At 41.6% G+C, this 22,990-nt stretch overlaps 1 protein-coding gene across 1 annotated transcript in view; it reads left to right on the plus strand.

Annotated features, from left to right (window-relative positions):
• igsf11 (immunoglobulin superfamily member 11) overlaps positions 1 to 22,990 on the plus strand; it is a 121,596-nt gene that overhangs the window by 49,695 nt on the left and 48,911 nt on the right. The window lies entirely within an intron of this gene.

Here is a 22,990-nt window from a genome sequence, read left to right on the forward strand (position 1 = left end):
GGGAGGGAGGAGGGGGAGCAGCTGTCCTTAGATGTCTGTCTCTGAGGGCTCAACCAGGAAACATCTTTTAAGTTTCTCAACCTTGGCATTTGGACACCAAGAGGAGTGCAAAGATATGAAAACAGGGTCCTGAAATAAAGCTGTGCGGACAAGATGGAGAATATTGTCGGGCATCTGTTTCATTCGGACTAAAATATGTTCTTATATCATTCAAACAGAAGCATTATTTTACATTAAAGGGAGAAAAAAATTGTTTAAGAATCCGAGGTTTTATATGCACAGTGGGTTAAGTTCTGGAAATGCAGTAACCTTTTTGTCCTTGCTTTTTTAAAATTTGAATTGCAGAATTACAGGGTCTGCTTCTGCACAGAACGTGCTGAGGGAGTTTCACCATCCCATTAGATCCATTCAAGACCGATTATTGCTTAATTTCAGAAACACAAAGGGAGCCAGGGGAAACGAGCCAGTTTTCTTATTGACCTTTTGGAAATAAAAAGGTTTTCGTGTGCCAGCGGCAGCGCCCTTGAGCCAGCAGAGCAAAACGATCCATATACTCCAACCACCTGGAGTGATTGTCATAATCACAGGAGCAACGGTGAGGGATAGGCACCGGCACATATCGATTTCTGCTCAGCCTGTATTGTAGTTTTGGTGCACAGGATGAGGACTACACTACAGTGTATTGTTCACACTGTAGCACCAGTGGGACACGAGGGAAAGACCTGTGGCCTATTCATCTTCCCCTGACTGGGTGCTGCTTTGATATCTTGTCCGTGCCACCCTCCATCTGCCTGTGTGGCTGTCCGTCATAAATGTGAGGACTGATTCGCACTCACAGCTCACCACCCCCATTCATTATGAGGGTATTTGTTTGGGGGATGACTTGGGCCATGTCGTGGCACTCATGCATTATGCAGAAAATATTGCACTCTTCGCTGCAGGAGAAAAGCAATAAACGTTCTGCCATCATCTGTTATTCTGGGACAATTAAAGGATAGTGATGTGGCTGCCGAGCACCCGCCACTGGATAACAATGTTTCCCAGTTATTGTTTTGGTTTTTACATATATAAATATATATAATAGCACTCTTGGACATCATTGCAATCACTGATGTTGTGATTTTTTGCAGTTCTGGAAAAATGGCGTGCTTTACGGTCATATCAAAGGTGGCTATTAAAATGAAATATTCTGTTTAAATCAAGCAACACAGCCCCCTCCTTGAATATCAATGTGAATAACTGAATTTTGAGGTGAGGTCTTTTTTTTTCTATCACACATCCTCTTGCATGTCATATCTGAGCTCATCTGCTAGAGGAGAACTCATTACTCAGCATGGCACATATCTTGTTTCTATTTTTTTTATTTTAGGTGAAGGCCACTGGATATATTTTATTTACACCTCCGTGAATAATTCAGGCGAAGTGTTTCTAGATGGAGCTAGCTAGCTAACTGTCGACCGTCTATGAATGGTTGAGTTATTCTAATGATCCCCCCTCTCTCCCTTATGTATTAGTGCGTGCCTGTAGGCTTTACCATAGCAGCTCATCAGAGAGTTTCTGGATTAAGAGCAGGAGGATTCTCTCTCAGCAAAAAGTTGCTGCTGTAGTCGGGACTTGCACAGAGTGGTGAGGTTCGGCCTCCCGAACCGTCTCACCAGTGTTCCAGATTTATATCCCCAGGTGTGCAGGTGTGTGTGAGCATGTGCATCTTCATGTGTTTGTGCCTTATTCCTTGTGTGTCCTGCCACATTTTCCATGTAAATAGTTCTCCTTCTTTTTGTATTTCCTTTTTTGCAGAATGATCCCTCCCTGTGTTCCTTTCATCTTACCCACACGTCCCCCTGTTTCATTCTACCACCGTAGACACTCACACACTCCGTCCTCCCCTCCTCTTTTTTCTCCCTCCATCTCTTTGCTCTTTCTTTATCCACCCCTTCATCTTCTGCTTTAAAGTGACCACAAGGTGAACCTTATCAAATGGAGCTTCATAAGACCCCTCAGCGTTTTCCCAGGAGTGTTTTTTTTTCCTTTTCTGTGTGTGTGTGTGTGTGTGTGTGCTTGTGAACAAGGCATTTTTGTCTCTAACTGATCTCTCTGCCAGGGAATCCAACCTGTCAGAGATGACAGGACGTTCAAACAATATCCACTTTCGAAACATCTGACTCCAGGCAGCAGTGGTGTTTCAGGTCAACAGGAAATTACATTTTTTGCAGTGTAGGATGGGAATCAGCGGAAATCTTTTGAAACTAAAGTGTTAGATGTAAAGTTTTGCTTTTTCACTTTTTTTTTTTTTTTTTTATCTTGTAGCTGTGAGAGTTGAACTATTCGGCTTGGACTCCGGCCAGCTGCAACTGGGTCTCTAAAAACAGCAGTCATCAGTCGCTCAGCACAGGCTGCCTCCTTCCTCCTCCCAACACACACACACACACACACACACACACACACACACACTCTCCTTATTCTCCTCTCTCCAAGCCTCCAAGATTCCCTCCTTACTTCCTCTGATCTTCTGAACATCAATCCCTCATTCCTCAAAGCAAAAGGGGGAAGGGAGATGACAAAAAAATGAGATGACAGATTACCTGCTATATATAGAGCCAGTCTTATGCCGCTTCTCTTATTCATCTTCTCCCCGCGCCCCCAAGACATTGGATACACCTTTTGGTTTGCGACTGGCGATGCAAATAGACCCTCTCTCTCATCACAGCGCCCTCGAAATTCAATGGCTCGAGCCGCATGTCTTCATAAATGGTACAGAGCCTCGCAGCGAGGATGTGATAGCAGGAGGGTGAACACTTTCGCAGATTCACAGTGATTTGCAGATGGCCTTTTAGTGGGAAGGGATTGTTGTTGCAGTGGTGAACCCCACTTCTTTGCATTGAGTTTCAAACTGACATGATCTTATTAGCTCAGCCAGTACAAACAAATCATGAATTAGCATTATTTCTAGCTTGGAGGGTGTCACATTTTGGTGCACAGTTGAAGAACAGTCACAGTTCCCCTGCAATAGAATCATGGTAAGTATGCTCATGCACGTTTGTTACACTTAGTGCTTATGGAAGCATAGTAACATACTTATCTATCTAGAGAGAGACAGATTACCATGGTCTGCGGTGTAATATCCTCTGTTCCCTCCTGTCCATTTGTCTGCTAAGTGTTCCTATAGACTGTGTCATGCAGCAGATTTATGCTCTCCTGGCTCTGGGCGACAATATTGTAAAGTGTGGATTAGAACCACAGTAAAAGGCCGCGGATAATCTCACTCTCTTGCTTCTTTCTGCCATTCTCACTCTTCTTTGCTCTCCCTCTACCACCTCACTGCGCTTCCTTTTTTTTCTCTGTAAATCATAAGATTTTTTTTCCCATCCAGGATTTAGCCCCTGCTTAGGAGGTTGATCATGTGTATTACAAATCCAATACAGCTGGCCTTTCTTCTTCCCTCCATTGCAGCGTCACACTTGCAGTTATGCTTCATAGGCATGCATGATGTGTAGGCTGTTTTTTTAACAGTGCTAATCAGTTGTGACAGACGTACAGAAAATCTGTCACAGCGGCATTTTTAATACAGTTGACCTTCGCTGTGCAGAAAAACATATGTATGGAATTGTCTGAGTTTCTTTGTCCTCACTTAATCTCAATTCATTACATGTACATACAAACATGATTTTGTGACTTCACAACTAGTTGGGGAACCAATAGTGATCTAATATGCAGCCTACACGAGTGTGATGTGGAACCCTGAAGCCTCCAGTGCACACACACACACACACACACACACACACACTGATAATTTCCACTTCAGTAAATTAAGGACATCTTATTTTCAGTAGTTAAACTTTTGGAAACTGAAACAAGCACATATTCATGAATTCTGGATTTTTCTCTGAGGGAGAAGGAGATTAAGAAGGAGTGCTTAACTAGGTAATTGGACTTTTAGCTGTCAAACTATATATCTTTTTGTGTGGACAAAACAAATCAGACACACATTATCATTCGAAACAGTGTTTTTACATTCCTGGAGGGTATTTTTAAGTTTCAGTTATTTCTGGCTTTAACAATGCAAAGGCAGATTTCCAAAAATCAACTGAAGTAAGTGCACAAAATAACAGTAAATACCTGTTTGGTTAACTTATAATGTCTTTCAGAGATGTTTAATTTAACTGGATGGTCAGTTTTGAGGGTAAAGTTTGATGTGGAGCTCCAGTTGAGGCGATTATTGTTGGTGTGGGGATACAGCTGGTGGTGTTTTCAATACTGCACATTTTATCTTTGATACGATACCTTGAAAAATACTGAATGGCAGGGCCTCAATGCCCTCAATGGGCAGGGCATTTATTTTATATATTTATTTAAAAAGATAAGTATAACAAGCCACACTACAGTAAACATTAACCATAGTTAAAACTTTGCAATTATAAAAACTGCTTTGTCTTAAGTAGTAACGGTGGCCCCAGTGGCGGTCCTAGCACATTTAGTGCCGCTATTGTTTTTTGTTGCTATTTATTCTTCTTTTGCTCCAGGGAAACACCGAAATCTACACTATGAAAAATAAATGAGCAGTTTAAAAGTCATTCAGCCCTTTATTACACTACCTTTGAATGAGCACAAATGCAAATTAATCACATTTATGAATCAACATTGAGCATAACCTTCTTTTACATGAAAAACATCTGTAAAAAATGATTTAAAAAAGCCTTTTTACTATATACAGTACAGGCCAAAAGTTTGGACACACCTTCTCATTCAATGCGTTTTCTTTATTTTCATGACTATTTACATTGTAGATTCTCACTGAAGGCATCAAAACTATGAATGAACACATGTGGAGTTATGTACTTAACAAAAAAAGGTGAAATAACTGAAAACATTTTTTATATTCTAGTTTCTTCAAAATAGCCACCCTTTGCTCTGATTACTGCTTTGCACACTCTTGGCATTCTCTCCATGAGCTTCAAGAGGTAGTCACCTGAAATGGTTTCCACTTCACAGGTGTGCCTTATCAGGGTTAATTAGTGGAATTTCTTGCTTTATCAATGGGGTTGGGACCATCAGTTGTGTTGTGCAGAAGTCAGGTTAATACACAGCCGACAGCCCTATTGGACAACTGTTAAAATTCATATTATGGCAAGAACCAATCAGCTAACTAAAGAAAAACGAGTGGCCATCATTACTTTAAGAAATGAAGGTCAGTCAGTCCGGAAAATTGCAAAAACTTTAAATGTGTCCCCAAGTGGAGTCGCAAAAACCATCAAGCGCTACAACGAAACTGGCACACATGAGGACCGACCCAGGAAAGGAAGACCAAGAGTCACCTCTGCTTCTGAGGATAAGTTCATCCGAGTCACCAGCCTCAGAAATCGCAAGTTAACAGCAGCTCAGATCAGAGACCAGATGAATGCCACACAGAGTTCTAGCAGCAGACCCATCTCTAGAACAACTGTTAAGAGGAGACTGCGCGAATCAGGCTTTCATGGTCAAATAGCTGCTAGGAAACCACTGCTAAGGAGAGGCAACAAGCAGAAGAGATTTGTTTGGGCCAAGAAACACAAGGAATGGACATTAGACCAGTGGAAATCTGTGCTTTGGTCTGATGAGTCCAAATTTGAGATCTTTGGTTCCAACCGCCGTGTCTTTGTGAGACGCAGAAAAGGTGAACGGATGGATTCCACATGCCTGGTTCCCACTGTGAAGCATGGAGGAGGAGGTGTGATGGTGTGGGGGTGTTTTGCTGGTGAAACACACCTCCAGGCTGTGTAAGGGCTATTTGACCAAGAAGGAGAGTGATGGAGTGCTGCGGCAGATGACCTGGCCTCCACAGTCACCGGACCTGAACCCAATCGAGATGGTTTGGGGTGAGCTGGACCGCAGAGTAAAGGCAAAGGGGCCAACAAGTGCTAAACACCTCTGGGAACTCCTTCAAGACTGTTGGAAAACCATTTCAGGTGACTACCTCTTGAAGCTCATCGAGAGAATGCCAAGAGTGTGCAAAGCAGTAATCAGAGCAAAGGGTGGCTATTTTGAAGAAACTAGAATATAAAACATGTTTTCAGTTATTTCACCTTTTTTTGTTAAGTACATAACTCCACATGTGTTCATTCATAGTTTTGATGCCTTCAGTGAGAATCTACAATGTAAATAGTCATGAAAATAAAGAAAACGCATTGAATGAGAAGGTGTGTCCAAACTTTTGGCCTGTACTATATGTCACATCATAATTCCCTCTGTAATATCTGTGTTGTAGTACATTTTACAAAATTACAGTGAAGACATCATGAGAAAGTTATAATTTACCTTTGCCCAGTACTCAGTTTTACTGAAAAGAGCCTCACAGTGTAAATCAATGCAGCCTCCGTGAGCTGTTCGTCGACCACCGGCTGCTTAGAGGTAACAATAACTAGCTCTCCTCCTGCTGATGTCAACACAGAGCTGTTGTTGTTGTTGTTGTTTTCATGTTCTGTCTCTCCACATACACCCCTCTCAGTAGTGTAGCGGTAGCTGAGTGGGCACCAGAGAGCTTTTGTCGTTTTGACATCATAACAATACAGCGTGTTTCGGGTTTCACGTGACGTGGGATAACTCGTCCATCTCCCTCAGAGAGCAGATAAAGTGTAGCGAGCTGTGGAGGAGGGGGGGGGGGGGGGGGGTTGTGGCCTCATGTAATATTTCAAAATAAAAGTAAGTGGTGCCCCCAGTGGATGACGGCGCTCTTAGCGTTTGCCTGTACTGCCTATGCTCAGGGCTGGCTTGGGATGGCTTTGAGGGTCAAAACACAAGAACATTTCAGAAAACACGACAACAATTCCCAAAACAATGTTGGAGTGCTCTCTGAGATGTTGTAGTGTTTTGGGAAATGCTGTGTTTAGACCCTCGGAGCCATCGTAGGGAGTGTCCACGTTCAAAAGCCTCTGAGAAAAATGCAGTTAAGTAGTATAGGCTATAACAAAACCTACAAATAATTACATTCAACCTGAGTGAGTAAGAGGAGTAACAATAAGAACATTGTGAGTGAGAGAGAGGAGGTGGGGCTATGTGGCCACTGCAGTGCTGTGTGTCAACTGGCTAAATGAAAAGGTGCAGCTGGTACCAGTGTATCGATATTGCAGAAAATGAGTATTAAAAAGGTTTCAAATATTTAGAATTGATAAATTGATATTTTTTTTAAAACACTAGTGCCTGTGATACAGACTTTTTAAGTGTTGTGAATGTGGCACATGATTTCTCTTCTCAGTTAAATCAGACTAACATGAAATTACAGCTATATCCTTCAAAAGAACTGAATATGTTCACAAAACACATCATCAAGACAGGTTGCACAGCAGACCTCTGGTGTGGCACTTCATTCTACATTTCATTTTCTGTTTGATGCATATTTGACCATCATGAAAACAGTGTAAGAAACACTTTTTAATCTCTCTAACTCCCACAGTGATCCCTCTTGTCAGTATAACTGTAATTGCATTACGTAGTATGAGATGCACTTGATGGAAAAAAGAAAAAAAAAGTTGGTTGGAGGTTAAACACAGACAAACAAACAAAAGGTTTTGTTTACCCACTGCATCCAGAGGCCTTACTGGGCTGCTTTAAATGTAAAACCTTTTGTTTTTCGGAACACCAAAGACACATAAGAGCTGTCACTTACGCACTTGTATACAAGCCTCACTGCATATTTATTCATTCAAAAACATTGCTCCCTCTTTCTGGCTCTCTGCCTCCTCCTCGTACACTTTCATCTTCTGTCTTGCTCATCACCATATCATCAGCATATTGCTGTGTCGTTCTCTTTCTTCTGTCACTGTAAAGTATCACTCCTTTCATATCACCTTCACGTACTTTAATCTCCATGGGGGAAAGAGGGAGAGATGGAGAGAAAGAAGGTAAAGGCGCAACCCCACTGGGATGTAATTTATGTTATTGTATATATTTACATCAAACCCAAAGGTAAGGCCCTGCTGTACACTAGTCAACCCCTTTACCTCTGAGTCTACAAATGAATAAAGACTTTACATTTCCAATTGGATTTCCCCTTTTTCTGCTCCTCATGTCTTTGCCAGTAGCATAATTTTTTCTCTTTTTTTTTTTTTTTTTTTTTTTAGATGAAACGCAAAAATATGTGCCAGCAAGGGCAGGGAGAGACAAATTGGAGCCATGAAACTATTCCTTTTCATGCTGAGAGGAGAAGGAGAGCTCTGTTAGCCTAGCTGACATTCCACTTAATTTGATTCATTACTGCGTGGTGACGCTATTGTCGCCTCATGCAGGGAACTGGGCCAGTTGTAGAGCTTTGAAATATCCTGATGGAGGACAGGACAGCCAACACAGTATGGGAAAAAAATGAACTGATGTAGCTTTTCCCCGGCCTCAGCCTTAACTGCAAATTGCCTTTACCACAATTTCCCACCATATTTGTGAACCAATTGTGAGGGCAAATTGTGAAAACAAATTGTTAGCAGAGATTCAGTCTAACCAGAACCAAGCCCATGGGGTTCACGGAAGTTGAACTCAGCCAGGAGGGTGGACTGACGATGTGCAGGACATTATGAGTTAGTGGAGTGCTATACAGAGAAATAGACTGAGGCACCTCTATGGAACAGCATGAGTTCTACACTGGAGCATTATTATACATACCTATGTTTAAAGGATAAGGCTGGTGATTTTTAACATTTTCTCATTTTCAATAAATCCCATGAAAAGCCCAAAACACACCAATGTGTTAGTTTGTCTGTCAGTGATTTCTTATTACCCTAACCTGTTGCAGTTAGCCCCAATCCCATTAGTTGTACTGAAGGCAAAACTCTTGAAAAAAGACTCAAAATTATTTTGATTAATTAATAAAATATAACATCTGAGCACTGTAGTTTTTAGCAAACCTTACTTGGACAGGACCAAATAGGGCTTTTGCTGGGGACTATTTTCAGCAGCGGATTAATATACATTCGATGCTCAAGGGAGTATTTACAGTTGTAGAACATATCACCCCAACACAGTCTCACTCTGAAGTTGGTGAAATCTGACACTTGGGCAGTGACTTGGGACGTTAGACATGGACGAAAAAGCCATCCTTTAATGTCAGCATGGTACGTGGCCGGTTGCCATTTTAGTGTAACTGCGCTGGGTAGCATCACGGGGGAAATGCGGGGGACAAGAACGAAAGTTAAGGTGGCGATAGTCCGAGCAGGGCAGGTGGGATCGGTGGTGGATGGGTCCAACAAACACTGACCTTTACCCGGGAGAGGGGTGTTTGTATCTTTTTCCCTAAACCTAACCATGTGCTGTTGTTGCCTAATGTAACCGTGTGCGTTAGTTGTTGTAGGAAAAGTCAGTTCCCATTGTTGTACTGATGTAGCGCGTTTATTTTGAAAGAGACTGTATGTAAACGTTAAATTTCCTGTGAAAACTGAAGTGTATTTTGAGAGAAGACAATGCATATAACAGGCAGAACTTGACACAGTGTCCCAGATTATCAACAACCAACACACCCAGGGTACCTTGCACGTCATATCTGGATGTGGAAAGTCCATGACCCAATGTCAGTGAGGTCGGAGTGAGAATGTGTTGGTCACCGGGTGCAACAGTGTGACTAATTTCTGTATTTTTATTAGCTTTGGACAACAGTGAAGCTCACAGTACTTCTTAGAAGGATCGATTTATAGGTGTTTTTCTGTTCTTATGTTCTTTTTATGGGATTTATTGCAAATAAAACAACTATTTGCAGAGTAAGGAATAAAAAACATCACCAGTTTTATCCTTTTAGAACAACACTGGCTCCACTGTCCTGTTTGAATGCCCCGCCATCACTGAAAAACAATAAATAAATGTGCTCTGGAACCTGCAGCGACAGATTTACAGTTTTGCACCACAGACATTATATTCAGTGGGAGATGACGGAGATGGCAGCGCAACAATATGTAGTTGTGATATCACTGACATATGAACGGACTCAGATGGAGAGCAAAGCACAATCTGTGTGTGTGACTTGCTGTCGAATGACTCATACAGTACGCACACAGTATGGACAACTGGTCGCTGGGCGGTTGGGCCACTACAAGTTGCTCACTCATGCTGTTGTGGTTCAAATACATACGCAGGAACGAAGGATTCATATCAAACCAAATAATTATCATTTGAAATCATTTTTTAACTCCTTTTCATCATTAAAAATTAATAAATCAGTGAGCCGTAGGGACTCCTCACTGAGAGCCACACATCACTGGGATTCCCACTGCCATTTATGTATGATTTTATTCATATATAATATACATATATTAGCATATTGAACAAGAACCTGCTCCTGGCTCTGCTTATTATATCAGCAAAAACATGCATTTAAATGAGTAGTTTTAGTACCATATGTATGTAAGACGGTACAGGTAAAAGACAGGTCATTACTGCCTTGGTGCATGACCACTTTTTACATTTTTAATCTCACTAAACATGAATTTTTTAGACACATACACTGGTCTCTTTGTGCACTGATCCTTACTGACAAATGTCTTAAGCAGAACAATAAAGAATGGGTCTTTTTTGTGGAGACTAACCCATTATTCACCATTAACATCCGACATCCGACTCCTTTTTTTTTTCTTTATCGCCACAGATGGCTACTTCCTTAATGATTTCTACACAATGGGCTGCAGTTGATAGCTGTCAAACTATATATCTTGAAAGGCATTGAAACAAAGATGCATTTGGTTTGTTCAAAGTCAAAGTTTGAAATGTGGCTTGTCTCTTCAAAGTGCAAACAAACTGCACATTTGTACTGAACACTGGCTTAAGTCTGTCCTCTGCACTTTATACTGCTGTGACTGTATGCGCGTATTGATGCACTATTACACACTTTAACATGCTGCTTGCTTTTGTACTATGTGTTGTATTTATTATAGGCATTTAGGTTGTTTAATTTAAATGTCATTTATTCTGTACGCTGCTGGACCTGGGAAACAGATTTCATTCCCTCATGTTTTTTTAACATGTTTGAATGACAATAAACGGGAAAAAAACGTATAAAAACCAGATGCTACCACCTGATTTAATGATTTCTTTTTTCATGAAAATATTCTTGAGGGCATGTTCAGGCTTTTTACATCTTAAGGAGAGTGAGCTACCCACTTTCTTCCATGCATGTTCATTCTAATACACAGGAGCGTAGAACGTAGGGAAAAGAAAAGACCATTAAAGAGGACAAGACTGCCCGGAGCCTCTGGATGGATCTAAAGCCTACTGTACACCAGAGGAAGATAATTTTGATTGGCATGCAGAGACTACCTCCATTCATCATGGTACGCTTTCATACACCGCCACAAGTGATTTTAAACCTAGCCATCCACCAACTCCATCTCCCAAACCCCTGCTTTCCTCAGCTATAAATCATCATCTAGCCACAGGCCACTGGGCGCAGAGCAAGGTGACACTCCACCATGCTACCAACACCGCTGGAGGAGCGAAGGAGAGAGAGAGAGAGATAGGGAGGGAAGGAGAGGAAGAGGAGGGAAAGGGCAGCAGGTTGAGAACAGGCAGGCCAGAGGGAGAGAGGGAGCGAGTGCGAGTGTATCTATCTGCTCAGCTGTCACAGTGGGAGGGAAATCTTTGATGTAAACTCTATTAGTATTTGGCGTGTAGAGACACAGCTCAGACTTGAGTGAAACCCAGGGTGGTTCACGGCACCTCAGAAAGAGTCGATCCTGGCTGGAAATTCAAACACATAGAGAGCATGGCGCTCAGAGATGTGCAGCTGCTAGGCTCTGTACATGAGTGAGAAGTGGTGTAACAATATGAAATATGTTTCCTTTACCTGCTGGAGATATTTTTTATACGGTCAACCAATAAGTTGGTTTGTGGGAATATTTCCCACCTATCGAAGTCAGAAAATTACATTTTTTATACGTCTGTGTGCAGTCTGACCTCATGTTAAACAGGGAATACCCTATCTGAGCTCAGTTAATGGGTGCATATAAAGTAGCTCACGCCAATATAGACACTTCCCCAGACAATGTTGGGTGCATGGGCAGATTTTGAGACAATGGGACCCTGGGCCCAGACATGCAGAAGGCCCCACCACCTCTCCAATATAGGAGCAAGACACGCAGACTTTTGCATCTCTTTGTGGTCATTACACATCTCTCTCTGGTTTAGTCTCTTTGTAGTTGCTTTGTGTGATTGTTTTGCCCCTTTCCACAGTCATTGCAAGTCTCTTTGCAGCTGTTTTGCATCTTTTTGTAGTTTTTTTGTTTCTCCCTGTGGTCATTTTGAATTTCTGTGAAGTTATTTTGTGTTTCTTCCTGGTCATTTTGTTGTTCCTTTACATCTCCGTAGTGATTTTGAATATCTCTGGGGTCATTTTGTGTCTCTTTAGGATCTTTTTGGCCCTTTTCGTAGTCATTGTGAGTCTCTTTGCAGCTGTTTTGCAACGCTTTGTAGTCTTTTTGTTTCTACTTGTGGTCCTTTTGAGTCATTTTGTAGTTTCTATACATCTCTATAGTCATTTTTAATTTAATTGTGGCCATTTTGTGTCTCTTTAGGATTATTTTGCCCATTTCCATAGTTGTTGTGAGTCCTTTTGCAGCCGTTATGCATCTCTTTGTAGTTTTTTGTTTCTCTTTGTGGTCATTTTGAGTGTCTTTAGGGTTGTTTTGCTCCTTTCCATAGTCACAGTGAGTCTCTTTGCAGTTCTTTTGTATCTCTATTTGTTTTGTTTCTGTAGTCATGGGGCCAGGGGGGCCCTCTGACACTTTGGGCCCCTGGGTCTGTGCCTGCTAGGCCTCTTCACTAATCTATCCATGATTGGGTTAATACCACTTTTATCTATGTTTTCATAAAGTAGCCCAATAGATAACGTTGTGGTTAAAAAGGGTGATACCAGTCTGATATCTTTATAACCATCTACCACCTAGCTTTATATTTACCGCACAAACATAGAGTGGTGTCAATATTCTCATCTCACTCTCTGCAACAAAATGAATTTTTAAAACATTTTTAGTCAGCATTTCCCCAAAATGTCACACTGTTCCTTTGAATAAAAATCACTGTCATGTCTTCCTTGAACGTTTTCAAATACACCTAAGCAGCTTTATTTACCTTACCTTTTTTTGGTCCTCTTGCTATATTGCGACCTCAGAAAGTGAGATTTTAAACATGAAGAAATGCTTTGTTCACAGGGATTTTCTAGTGTAATCTACGTGTGAGCGACTAAAAAAAAATGCAGGAACTCCTCTGTTAAATCTTTTAAAAGAGCAGGAACAGGGATGACAGAGAGGAAGGGACTGACGTAGGCAGTCCTCACTGGAGCACCAGGAGTGTGTTTGTGTGTATCTGTGTCCGTACACTGCTACAAAGCAGGTCTGTCCTTCTGCTATAGACTTTGTTCTACCAGACAAATGAAACCCTTGTTGGTTTTTTAAGTTTCACGGGGGGACATCTTGTTTTGATCAGCAGAATACATGCTTGTGAGGAGCTTTTTATTTGCCTGAAATGATACCAATGATTTATGCTGCCTTCATTAATCAGCTCTCAAATGTAATGAGCTCATCCAAGTGGGAGCAGAAGGTTATGATAGCAGCATATCAGGGAGTGGGCTCACTTAACCTGGACTGCACTGAGTCTTATTTCATGCAAGATGGTATAGACGTAAAATCAAATTTAAATTAATTAATCACCAGCTGACATTTAATGACCCTTGTGTATTTGAGTAGAGAGACCAATGTTACTCCCGTTCCTGCATATTACCACTTGAGTCACATTGCCGCATTCAAACACAGATGAAGCCATTTACTGTCTCATATTTATTACTTCTCTGCTGAAGTGAAGCAGGCAGACCGAATGCATGGATGAGATTGACCCAGCAGGCCCAGTGGGGAAGGTTCAATACCACCGTAGCTTTATTTCCTAGTTTATGAAAGTGAAGCAGAGGAGGGTGAAGTCGACCATTTATCAGCCCACAATGGTAACGAGGCTGCCCTTGTGCAGTGTTATGAGAGGAGCTCCACAGGAGGGAGAAAAGGAAAGCAATACAGGCTGTTCCCACCACTGCCATCACTTGCTTCATATACAGGGGTAATGGCATGTGCGATTCAGGTTGTTGCAGCTATTGATTACATGCTGCCACAGTTTTTATGACATATACTATGCAGCATAGAGATAAAAAGGCCACAGGGTCTGTATCATTAAGAGCAGTAGTTTTATTTTGGCTGTACTCTGACTCAGTCAAAGAGTACTCTTTTTAACTTTGCAGTAACTCCTATAACATCAGCTGGCCAGAATTTAAATTTGGACTTATTTATGGCTGAAGCCGGTGCAATGATTGGCTCCCAGCGGAGAGACTTAAAGTACCTCCTCTGAGAGAGTTCGGCCACAACTCTTCTCCGGTTCAAATGCAAATCACTTTATGTTGATTTTTTTTTTTTTCCCCAATTATTTTTTTATCAAGGGAGGAAAAAAAAGAGAAAGCCACTGTTCTTTCCTTTCCCCCCTGCAGCATTTCTGTGACACAGACTAACGCAGACACACAGACGCCATGCAAGCAGTGATTTCCGGATGTCAGCTACAGATGGCCTGTGCCATGCCAGATTAATGGCGATATTGTGAGGAAAAAGAAACCATGCAGAGTCTGACAAAAAAAATGCTCAAGTCTACACTGAAATTAAACTATGTTGTGCAGGTTTTAAACTCTAATCGTTGCCGTTACTGCTACAAACACTGTATGAAGTGTTTCAGATTTTTATATATATATATATATATATATATATATATATATATATTCTTTTTACAGAAGTGTGCGTGTGTGTTAAATGTTTCCTTTCCAGCTGGCTGTCTGTGATGTGATGAAAGCATCTGAAGATAACAAGAGAGAAACAGCTGAGGACAGGGAGGTAGATGGACGGATGGATTGATGGTTGGATGGAGAAAGAGATGAATGCAGAAACCTTTTGTTTTTGTCAGTGCCAGCTCAGCATCAGCTCATGCACCAGTTTCTCCTCACACATCACTTGACAGGGGTGAGGAAATTAAGAGCATGTCCTCATTTGCCCTCCCCAACTATCACTGGATCACTTGTGTTAATAAGATATGATACTGGTACAGTGCGGTCTGAGGTTAATGTCTGTCACATCACAGGCCTTTCATAGCATGTTAGCTCCCTTACAGAACTCTAGTTCGACACACAAAGAGAGCAATGCTGCGGTGTCAGTGGGCTACCCGGCACTCACATTACACACATGTATACACACACACACACACACACACACACACAGACATAAACACACACATGCAGTCGTCTCTCTTGCTCCAGGCAGTTCTTCTGCTTGGCTTGCAGTGCTTGTCCTCTTGTTGGCTAAAAGGCTCTGAGTAGCCTCTCAGGTTCACACTATGATAGCATCACTTAACTCTCCCTCCAGTAAGACTGACATTGTCTATTGTTCAGCTGGAGACCACTTAAATTCATTTTGATTCATTCAAGGACAGCAAATAACACTGCAGCCATTTTCATCGTGCTGTTTGCTTTGCATATAAAGCCTTACAGATGCGGGAATGTGTTACCTGCACACCCACACATGCACAAGCATGCACACAATCCTGTATACACATGCATTGGATGATTAATCTCACATCTATCGTAGCTTTGGCAAATATCATCACTGCCTCTCACCAAAGGAAGTCACACTCGTCCCCCACTTGATCACACTGTACTGCTGTTTCACTGTATTCCAGCTCAAACTAATAACCAGGATTTTTTTTTAACAATACTAAAAGGAGACCTGATGATAAAGCTTAATTTCCTCAGCGGCAGGTTCTGCATCTTGGGGTTATATCGAATATTCTTGTGTGTATATTGCATCCATATATCCTGAGTGCAGTCTCACAGGCTCTGTAATAACCAAGTGGTAGAATTAGAAGTTTGCACTTTAAGCTGTGAGTTGTCATCACTTTGTACGCACTTAGTTTTAGTCCCACAGTTAGCAGATGCTGGAGTCTATTTGTAGCCCATCCCTAGCTGGTCTCCCAGCACAATGGAGAAGATGTGTGAATTTTGCTTTCGACTAGTCTTCAGTGGAAAGGGTTCTTGTGGGGTCTAACACAGTGTGTTACACTAATAGAAATCTGAGGTGCAGTGTACATTATTATAAAGCACAGACTTCAAAGGGTAGGTTAGATTAACAATGAAGTGAAATAGGTTAGAAGAATTATTTTGCTCCTCTTTTACGGATGTTGTTGTTGTTGGCCTTTTTTAAAATTTATTTTATTTTTTTTGACTGATGCCTGGAGGAAGAAGCAGGAGGTTCAATATAAGTGCTCGCACTATTTCATGTGTTGGTGGAAGCAGAGTCGACCATGAGCTGCTTGTCTTGAGTAATTGGTGAACTAATCAGGCGTGTCTGTAATAGAATTTTAAATGCAAAAGGGGCCGTTTTCAGAATATTCTGGATCTGCTTTACATAATTATACTCTAACAATAAAACTGGGAGCAAAAAGGGGCTTGGATTTGTTGCTGGATATTGACATCTGCCTGTTGAATGTAGAGTTTGGACTGGACGCTGTGCAACGAAAGATGTGTTCTGTATTTCCCCCTCATGTATTTAAATGTTGGGCTGTTAATTTTTAAGTCTTATAATCAATACATTTTATGTCATGTGGGGGAGATCTCATACTCATGGCTTTAGAGTTTGTCATTGAAGTTTTTGACTTGACTTGAACCCAACTAAACTGAATTTGATCCCCTTTTCTATGTGTAGTGTTTTATCAAATATCTTAAACTGATATATGATGCAAATTATCAGAAGGTATACAACTTTATAGTGTTTTAAAAATGTAATTATTATACTATGTTAAAGGGACAGTTCACCCCCAAATCAAAAACATATTTTTCCTCTTACCTGTAAAGTGCAATTTATCAATCTAGATTGTTTTGGTGTGAGTTGCCGAGTGTTGGAGATATCCACCGTGGAGATGTCTGCCTTCTCTCCAATATAATGGAACTAGATTGCACTCAGCTTGCGGTTCTCAAAGAACCAAAAACAGCAATGTCTCCTTCCAGAGATCATGACTGGGTTACTCAAGATAATCCACAGATCTTGTCATGAGCAGTTTCATGCAGGAACTATTTTCTTTCTACCAAACTACACCTGCCAACCCATATTACTATGCAAAAGGAAGAGTGCATCCACTCATGTACGAGAGACTCATGCTTGCGACAGTGCAAAGTGAATATTAATTGTGTTCTCCTCTGTTGAGCTCTAATGTTAGCTAGCTCGGTGGTGCTAGGTGGGTTGGCAGCAGCTGCATGCTTCCTTTTATGCACTGATACGGTTGACCGGTGTAGTTTGGAAAAAAAAATATATAAAGCAGCTCACAATAAGGTCTATGGATTATCTAGAGTGACTGAGTCATGATTTGTGTTTAATTATGTACAGGTAAAAGCAAAAATATGTGTATCACTTTTGGGGTGAACTGTCCCTTTAAGCAAGTCAATGAAATTCCATGTAAATATCTTCTGTTTTTTTGGCAGCTGTTTCCATTCATGTTGGGGCAAATGAAGTCAACCTTTACCCACCTTCCCATTTGTCACTACCTTACTATAAATTAGATAATATCATGTCTTTATTCTAATGTGAAGCACAAATCAATCCCATGTCGTCGTCCAGCTGACAGAGGCCTGGCCCTCCGCCCAGCCGCCCTGTGGTTGGACTGTCCTGCAGTGTGACTTTGGTACTCTACTCTACAGTGTTTTATCCTGTCCCGTTGGATGTCCTGGCAGTGTGGCTTTACAGGTTGTGACCTAACCCAGCTGTTCACCAGCTCTGTCATGCTCTGTGTGTCTGTTCAGACCTGGCTGAGCAGCCTCCTGCTCTGCCTGCCATGCACAGTGTGATGTCGAGCCTGTAGTGGGTCATACGGCCCATCGATCTGTTCTCATCACGCCTGACCGTGTCTCTGCAGCTATCTCTTGTGTCGCTCGCCACCTATTGAGTCCCCATAACAATAGAGCATCTCTTTATCCCCCTTTGCTATCTGTGTCCACTCAGCTGCCCTTAGAATGTGCAAAATGAAAGCAGGAGTTGGTCCGATAAGGCGAAGCTCACAGGTATCCCTACTCCAAAAGAAAGCTTAATAAAATTAACTGTATGTACATCTTGCTGCATTTAAAGTGTAATGTTTGATCGACAGTAGGGCTGGGGGAGCCCTTCTGTGCAGAGTTTGCATGTTCTCCCCGTGTCAGCTTGTTTTTTTTTGTGGGCACGTCAGCTTCCTTCCATAATCCAAAGGCTAGGTTCATTGGTGACTAGGTGCAAATGTGAGCATGAGTGGTTGTCTGTCTCTATGTGTCAGCCCTGCAACTGTCTGGTGACCTGTACAGGGTGTACCCCGCCTCTCGCCCACTGTCAGCTGGGATAGGCTCCAGCCCCGTCACGACTCCCTCAAAGGGTGAGCGGTTACGGAAAATGGATAAATGAATTCTGTGTTTTGCTATGAGTATGTTTCAGTCAGTATGGGTTCAATACCCAGCCATAATAAGCAATGCCTCTCCACATAATCTAATCCTTTGTTTGAGTTGGATTAGATTTTTTTACTCACATTGCTACCACGCCACTTACAAGTTTTTATAACGCATAACTAATTTTAAAAAGCAGTGTGTTGTATGTGGAGAAGTTTATCTGAGTGATTGTTGCTGATTGGTTATGTACAGCATGTGATTTCATTTACCATGTAAATACTGAGATCATTGTTCACACAGTGTCTGGGATTGTAACAGTGGCTTATTTATTTAGAATAGTACATAGTACATTTGTAATTTGGAGAGTGCTTTAGCTGCATAAGGGGAATACAGATTGCTTGGTTGGTCGAGGAAAGCATGTGACACAAATAGAAGAAAAAAATACACTTACAGAAGAATATGAAAGATGAACACAGGTCATAAATAAGCTCTACTTGACATTTAGCTCAAAGGTTCACATAGCAGCAGCTTTATCAGGATTTTATTCCTACTTTTCATGTCTGTGTTAGTCAGTGGCATGTGATTCACCATACAGTACTGAGTCTTGTCACCTATCAGCACCTCACATCTGACTTAACAATTTCTTGTGAGACACCTCAAGACGACAGCACTATTTTTACACAGCAGCAGCTGTGGCATTTGAATGGCGGAGGAAATTGTGTCAACGGTTATTTTGAGAGTTTTACGCACCAGCCCGGGCCATATAAACCAACTTATCTGTGGACTGAGTGTGTGTGTGTGTGTGTGTGTGTGTGTTTGTAAGAAAGAGATCTGTGAGAAAAGAGAAGGTGCGAGAGGATTCTTTGACCCCAGTGAAAGTGAGGAGGGGATCAAGTTGCTGGTGCCGCTAAGTGAGATGGCTATTCCAAGATGTGGTGTACAGTTTCATCTTTGTCATGTTGAAATACCAAGCCCGGCCTGGTCCATCTGTCTGTCTGTCTTTCAAAGACGCTGTGCTAATTCAGAGCTGTCTCGCAGACATCTCTACATACCGCAGGGCTCATGCATCAAGAAGTCTCATTCTGTGTGTGGGCCTCAGCAGAGGTGTGGAGGGACAGCGAGTGTGGGTGTTTGTTGTGAGAATGAGTGATACACACATATCCCCAACCAGGAAATTGCACTTGTGTCAGCCATTATGTGTCAAGGTGATCTCTCCACCTAATTTTGGAGTGTATTATGATCGCTGCGGCTGTATGTTATATCAAGCTGCTCTGGTGGTCCGGCTGTAATTAGCCTCTAATAGCATAAGCCATGTTCATTACCTGATATCTCTAAAGATTTACTGCACCACAGGCCCAAAGAATGTGTCTGTTATCATTCTCATGTTATCTCCCCCTTGAATAGCATTTCCACTGCCATACCATTACTTTGAGGCATCCTGCATGATATACTAATTGCATCCTCAAGGCTTGTTTCACGAGGCACATTTTCCATGAAAGTGGTTTTCATAAGACACGCAGTAGATAATCATATAAAATCAAATACAATTTAAGGACCTCACATGTTTTATAAACGTCCTTTAATATGCAAAACACCAACACCAGAGGACACATTCCTCGTGAGCATGCCTAACGAGCTGAAGGAACTAACGGGCCAAAATAATTAGTCTTCACCGATGATCACCATGCTCGTTAATCAGCTTAGACTGAACCGTGAATACATAAATAGCTTTCATACTAGTCCTAAATCCACAAAACATTACGAGTATGTAATTACCAGCCGGATTACACAGAATGTGTGAGTCTTTAGTCGTTACTAACCACACTGTAATTCAGAATCTATTTCCATTGCAATCATTTCTAGAGCTTATGCCAAGACTTGAGAGCACTTGAACACAATCAATCAAAAGGGGAATGCAATAAATCAGCCGTATTCAAGCTTCAGACAGTTTAACGAGCAGTCAGGGTTACTGACGATTGATGATGGCTTTACTGTGCGCTGTGTGAATATCTTACAGGTTAAGTATTTGTTTATATATGTAAACAACTCCACATACTGCAAAGGTTCAGAGCTGCTCATAATGCTGAGAGAATGATAAGCTCTACAATTTATTCTTGTTGCAGGCCAAACGTGTTTTCTTTGTGCTCTATGTTCAGTGTGATTTATGACAGTAGTTGACCTGCTCATTACTGTTCCGTTCCAACTGAGTTCATACACACACAAGATCTCTCTCCCTCCAGTTTCCAGGCTGTGATAGGTGTGAGTTAACTTATTTGCATGATTTGCCGATGCCTCTTAACTGCTTTTCTCACTGCATATAGATGCGCAGATCAGATGTGGTCTTCCTACATATGCGTGTGTACAGTAATTTTGCATAATCGGTACGTGTAGCTGTGTGTTTGTGAATATACTGTCCGTGTGTGTGTGTGTTTTTGTGCTCCGGCGCTGTGTGTTTTAAATAGACAGTTAGCTGATATTATGCATGTCACGTCACAGCCAATTAAGCCCCTGCTTACTGGAGCCCCTTTAAGTGTGATTTTTCACAGGAGCGAGTGTGAAATCTCAAGGATCGGATGGAAATTACACCAACTCTATATTCAGAGACTGAACCAGGCTCCTAAATCCCCTCATCTAAACCAGCCTCTCTAGGTTACCCGCCTAATGAATGCGCCTTAATTCTGGCAATTTCAGCTTACATTGCAATTTGTGTTCGAACGGTTACATTCAGGTGGAAGATAATGGAAAACATCTGTTTGGTTTTCTGCCATTTAGTCAATTAATGCTCTGATGTTGAGAGATTGGAACAAGAAATGGATTAAAGTCCATTTTAGAGAGGTGCAGTCACCATTTTTCTTATTAAATTACTTGAATTATAAATAATAAGAACCCTGCTTTTTACTTCACATGTTCCTATTGTTAGTATAGCCAACTGAAGCCCTCCCAGACTGTATACCCTCACAGTATACAGTATCTAAGTGCTTGTCTCTGGGCAAACCTCTCATGTCTTCACACTTGGCCTTGAATCTGACCCTGTGTTATCATACCATAGGTGTTTATGATTCTTCCTGGGAGCTATCGTGGGATGTGTTTGAAGCTGTGTATGATTTAAACCTCCACTGGGTTGAAAACGATCCTCGGATAGGCTTATGGCTGAATCGCAGCCTCTCTGGGATTCATGTGTGAAACTGAGTGTGTGATGGAGAGATAACTGCAAAGTGGAACTGACTGTCAGGTTTTTTATTTTTAGATGGCAAGTTTGTTACCAATATCTCCTCCGTGTCTCTCACTCTTCCGTATTTGGTTACTCTGTTTTGGAGTCTTAATGTCCCATCAGAGACGTTAGATGGCAAATAGATGAATGGACTTGACACTGTTTATTTTACCAGCTTGTGTTTTCAGTCCCAAATGATACGCCCTGCTCCTTTTTATTTCTTCAGAATATCTATTGTGGAAATAACTCAAAACAAGGACTGTGACATTTTCCAAGCAGCTTGAATTCAAATGTGTCTTTTTATAACAAAATGTACCTGTCATATTTGTTCTGCTTTTTAATTGTGGCATATTTGGCAGGAAACAGTGTTGTTTTAACACACGGCGCTTTAAATAATTCCACTCGTCTGGAAGCTTTACATTTTCGCTGGCTGCAGAGTTGCTGTACAGACGCGAACTATCATCCAGCTGTGTCTGTTAACTCCCAAATGTGTGCTCTTTATATCTTGGTGTGCTGCTTTTCCATTTGTGTGTCTCGGTGCTTGTGCGTGTGTGTTTGCGTCTCTGGGTTTACAAGGCGTAACCTTGTCAAATAGGGCTGCATCATGTGCTGATCATCCCCCTGTCTGTCCCCAGGGCAAACGTCTCTCTCTCCCCAGCACTTTGTAAGGCCTCTCTGTCTTCACTATTAATTGGGTTAGGGGAGCTGTCTTTGGATTCCTCTCGCTTTGGAAGAGTCTGCTGTAAGTTTTAAATCACTTCCCACCGATGCCATGGCTGATGTTATGCAAAGTGTCAGACAGCTGATTAGATGCTTAGATTTGCTGTGAAAAGCAGGTTGCAAGTGAGACACTGATCACTTTGTGTCATACTGACTATGTATACATCAGGCTGTTCTCATGCACTGTTGATATGTTTTCCTACAAAAAGTAATGCACCAAAATGTTCATGTATAACATATATTGTTACATGATAACGGTGACCTGCTGTGTTTGATGCCGTTGTGAAAGGAAGGCTTTTTCATAGGTGTCTGATGCTGGAAGTCACTGCCAAGTGCCGATATTCCGAGATTCAGTCTCACTTTGGAGTGAGACCAGGTTGATATTTTGACGTCATAACAAACATGTTAGTATTCAGGGCAGGTCAAATCTTAATTTTCATTAACCGTGGAAACAGTTTACAAGAAATATTGTCTTTTTTTTGGAACAAGGGCAAAAATCTGAATATTTTGTGCATGTTATTGTTTCATGAGAACACTCACATACTGTAGCAGGAGAGTCATATCACTTGGCTTCAATAGTCACTGCTTTTCTTGCACATTCCCTTGTTTTTTGTTACACAACAGCCAACTGCTTCGCC

This window comes from Epinephelus lanceolatus, chromosome 4 (assembly GCF_041903045.1).
Source record: "Epinephelus lanceolatus isolate andai-2023 chromosome 4, ASM4190304v1, whole genome shotgun sequence".
In the NCBI taxonomy this organism is placed as follows: Eukaryota; Metazoa; Chordata; class Actinopteri; order Perciformes; family Serranidae; genus Epinephelus; species Epinephelus lanceolatus.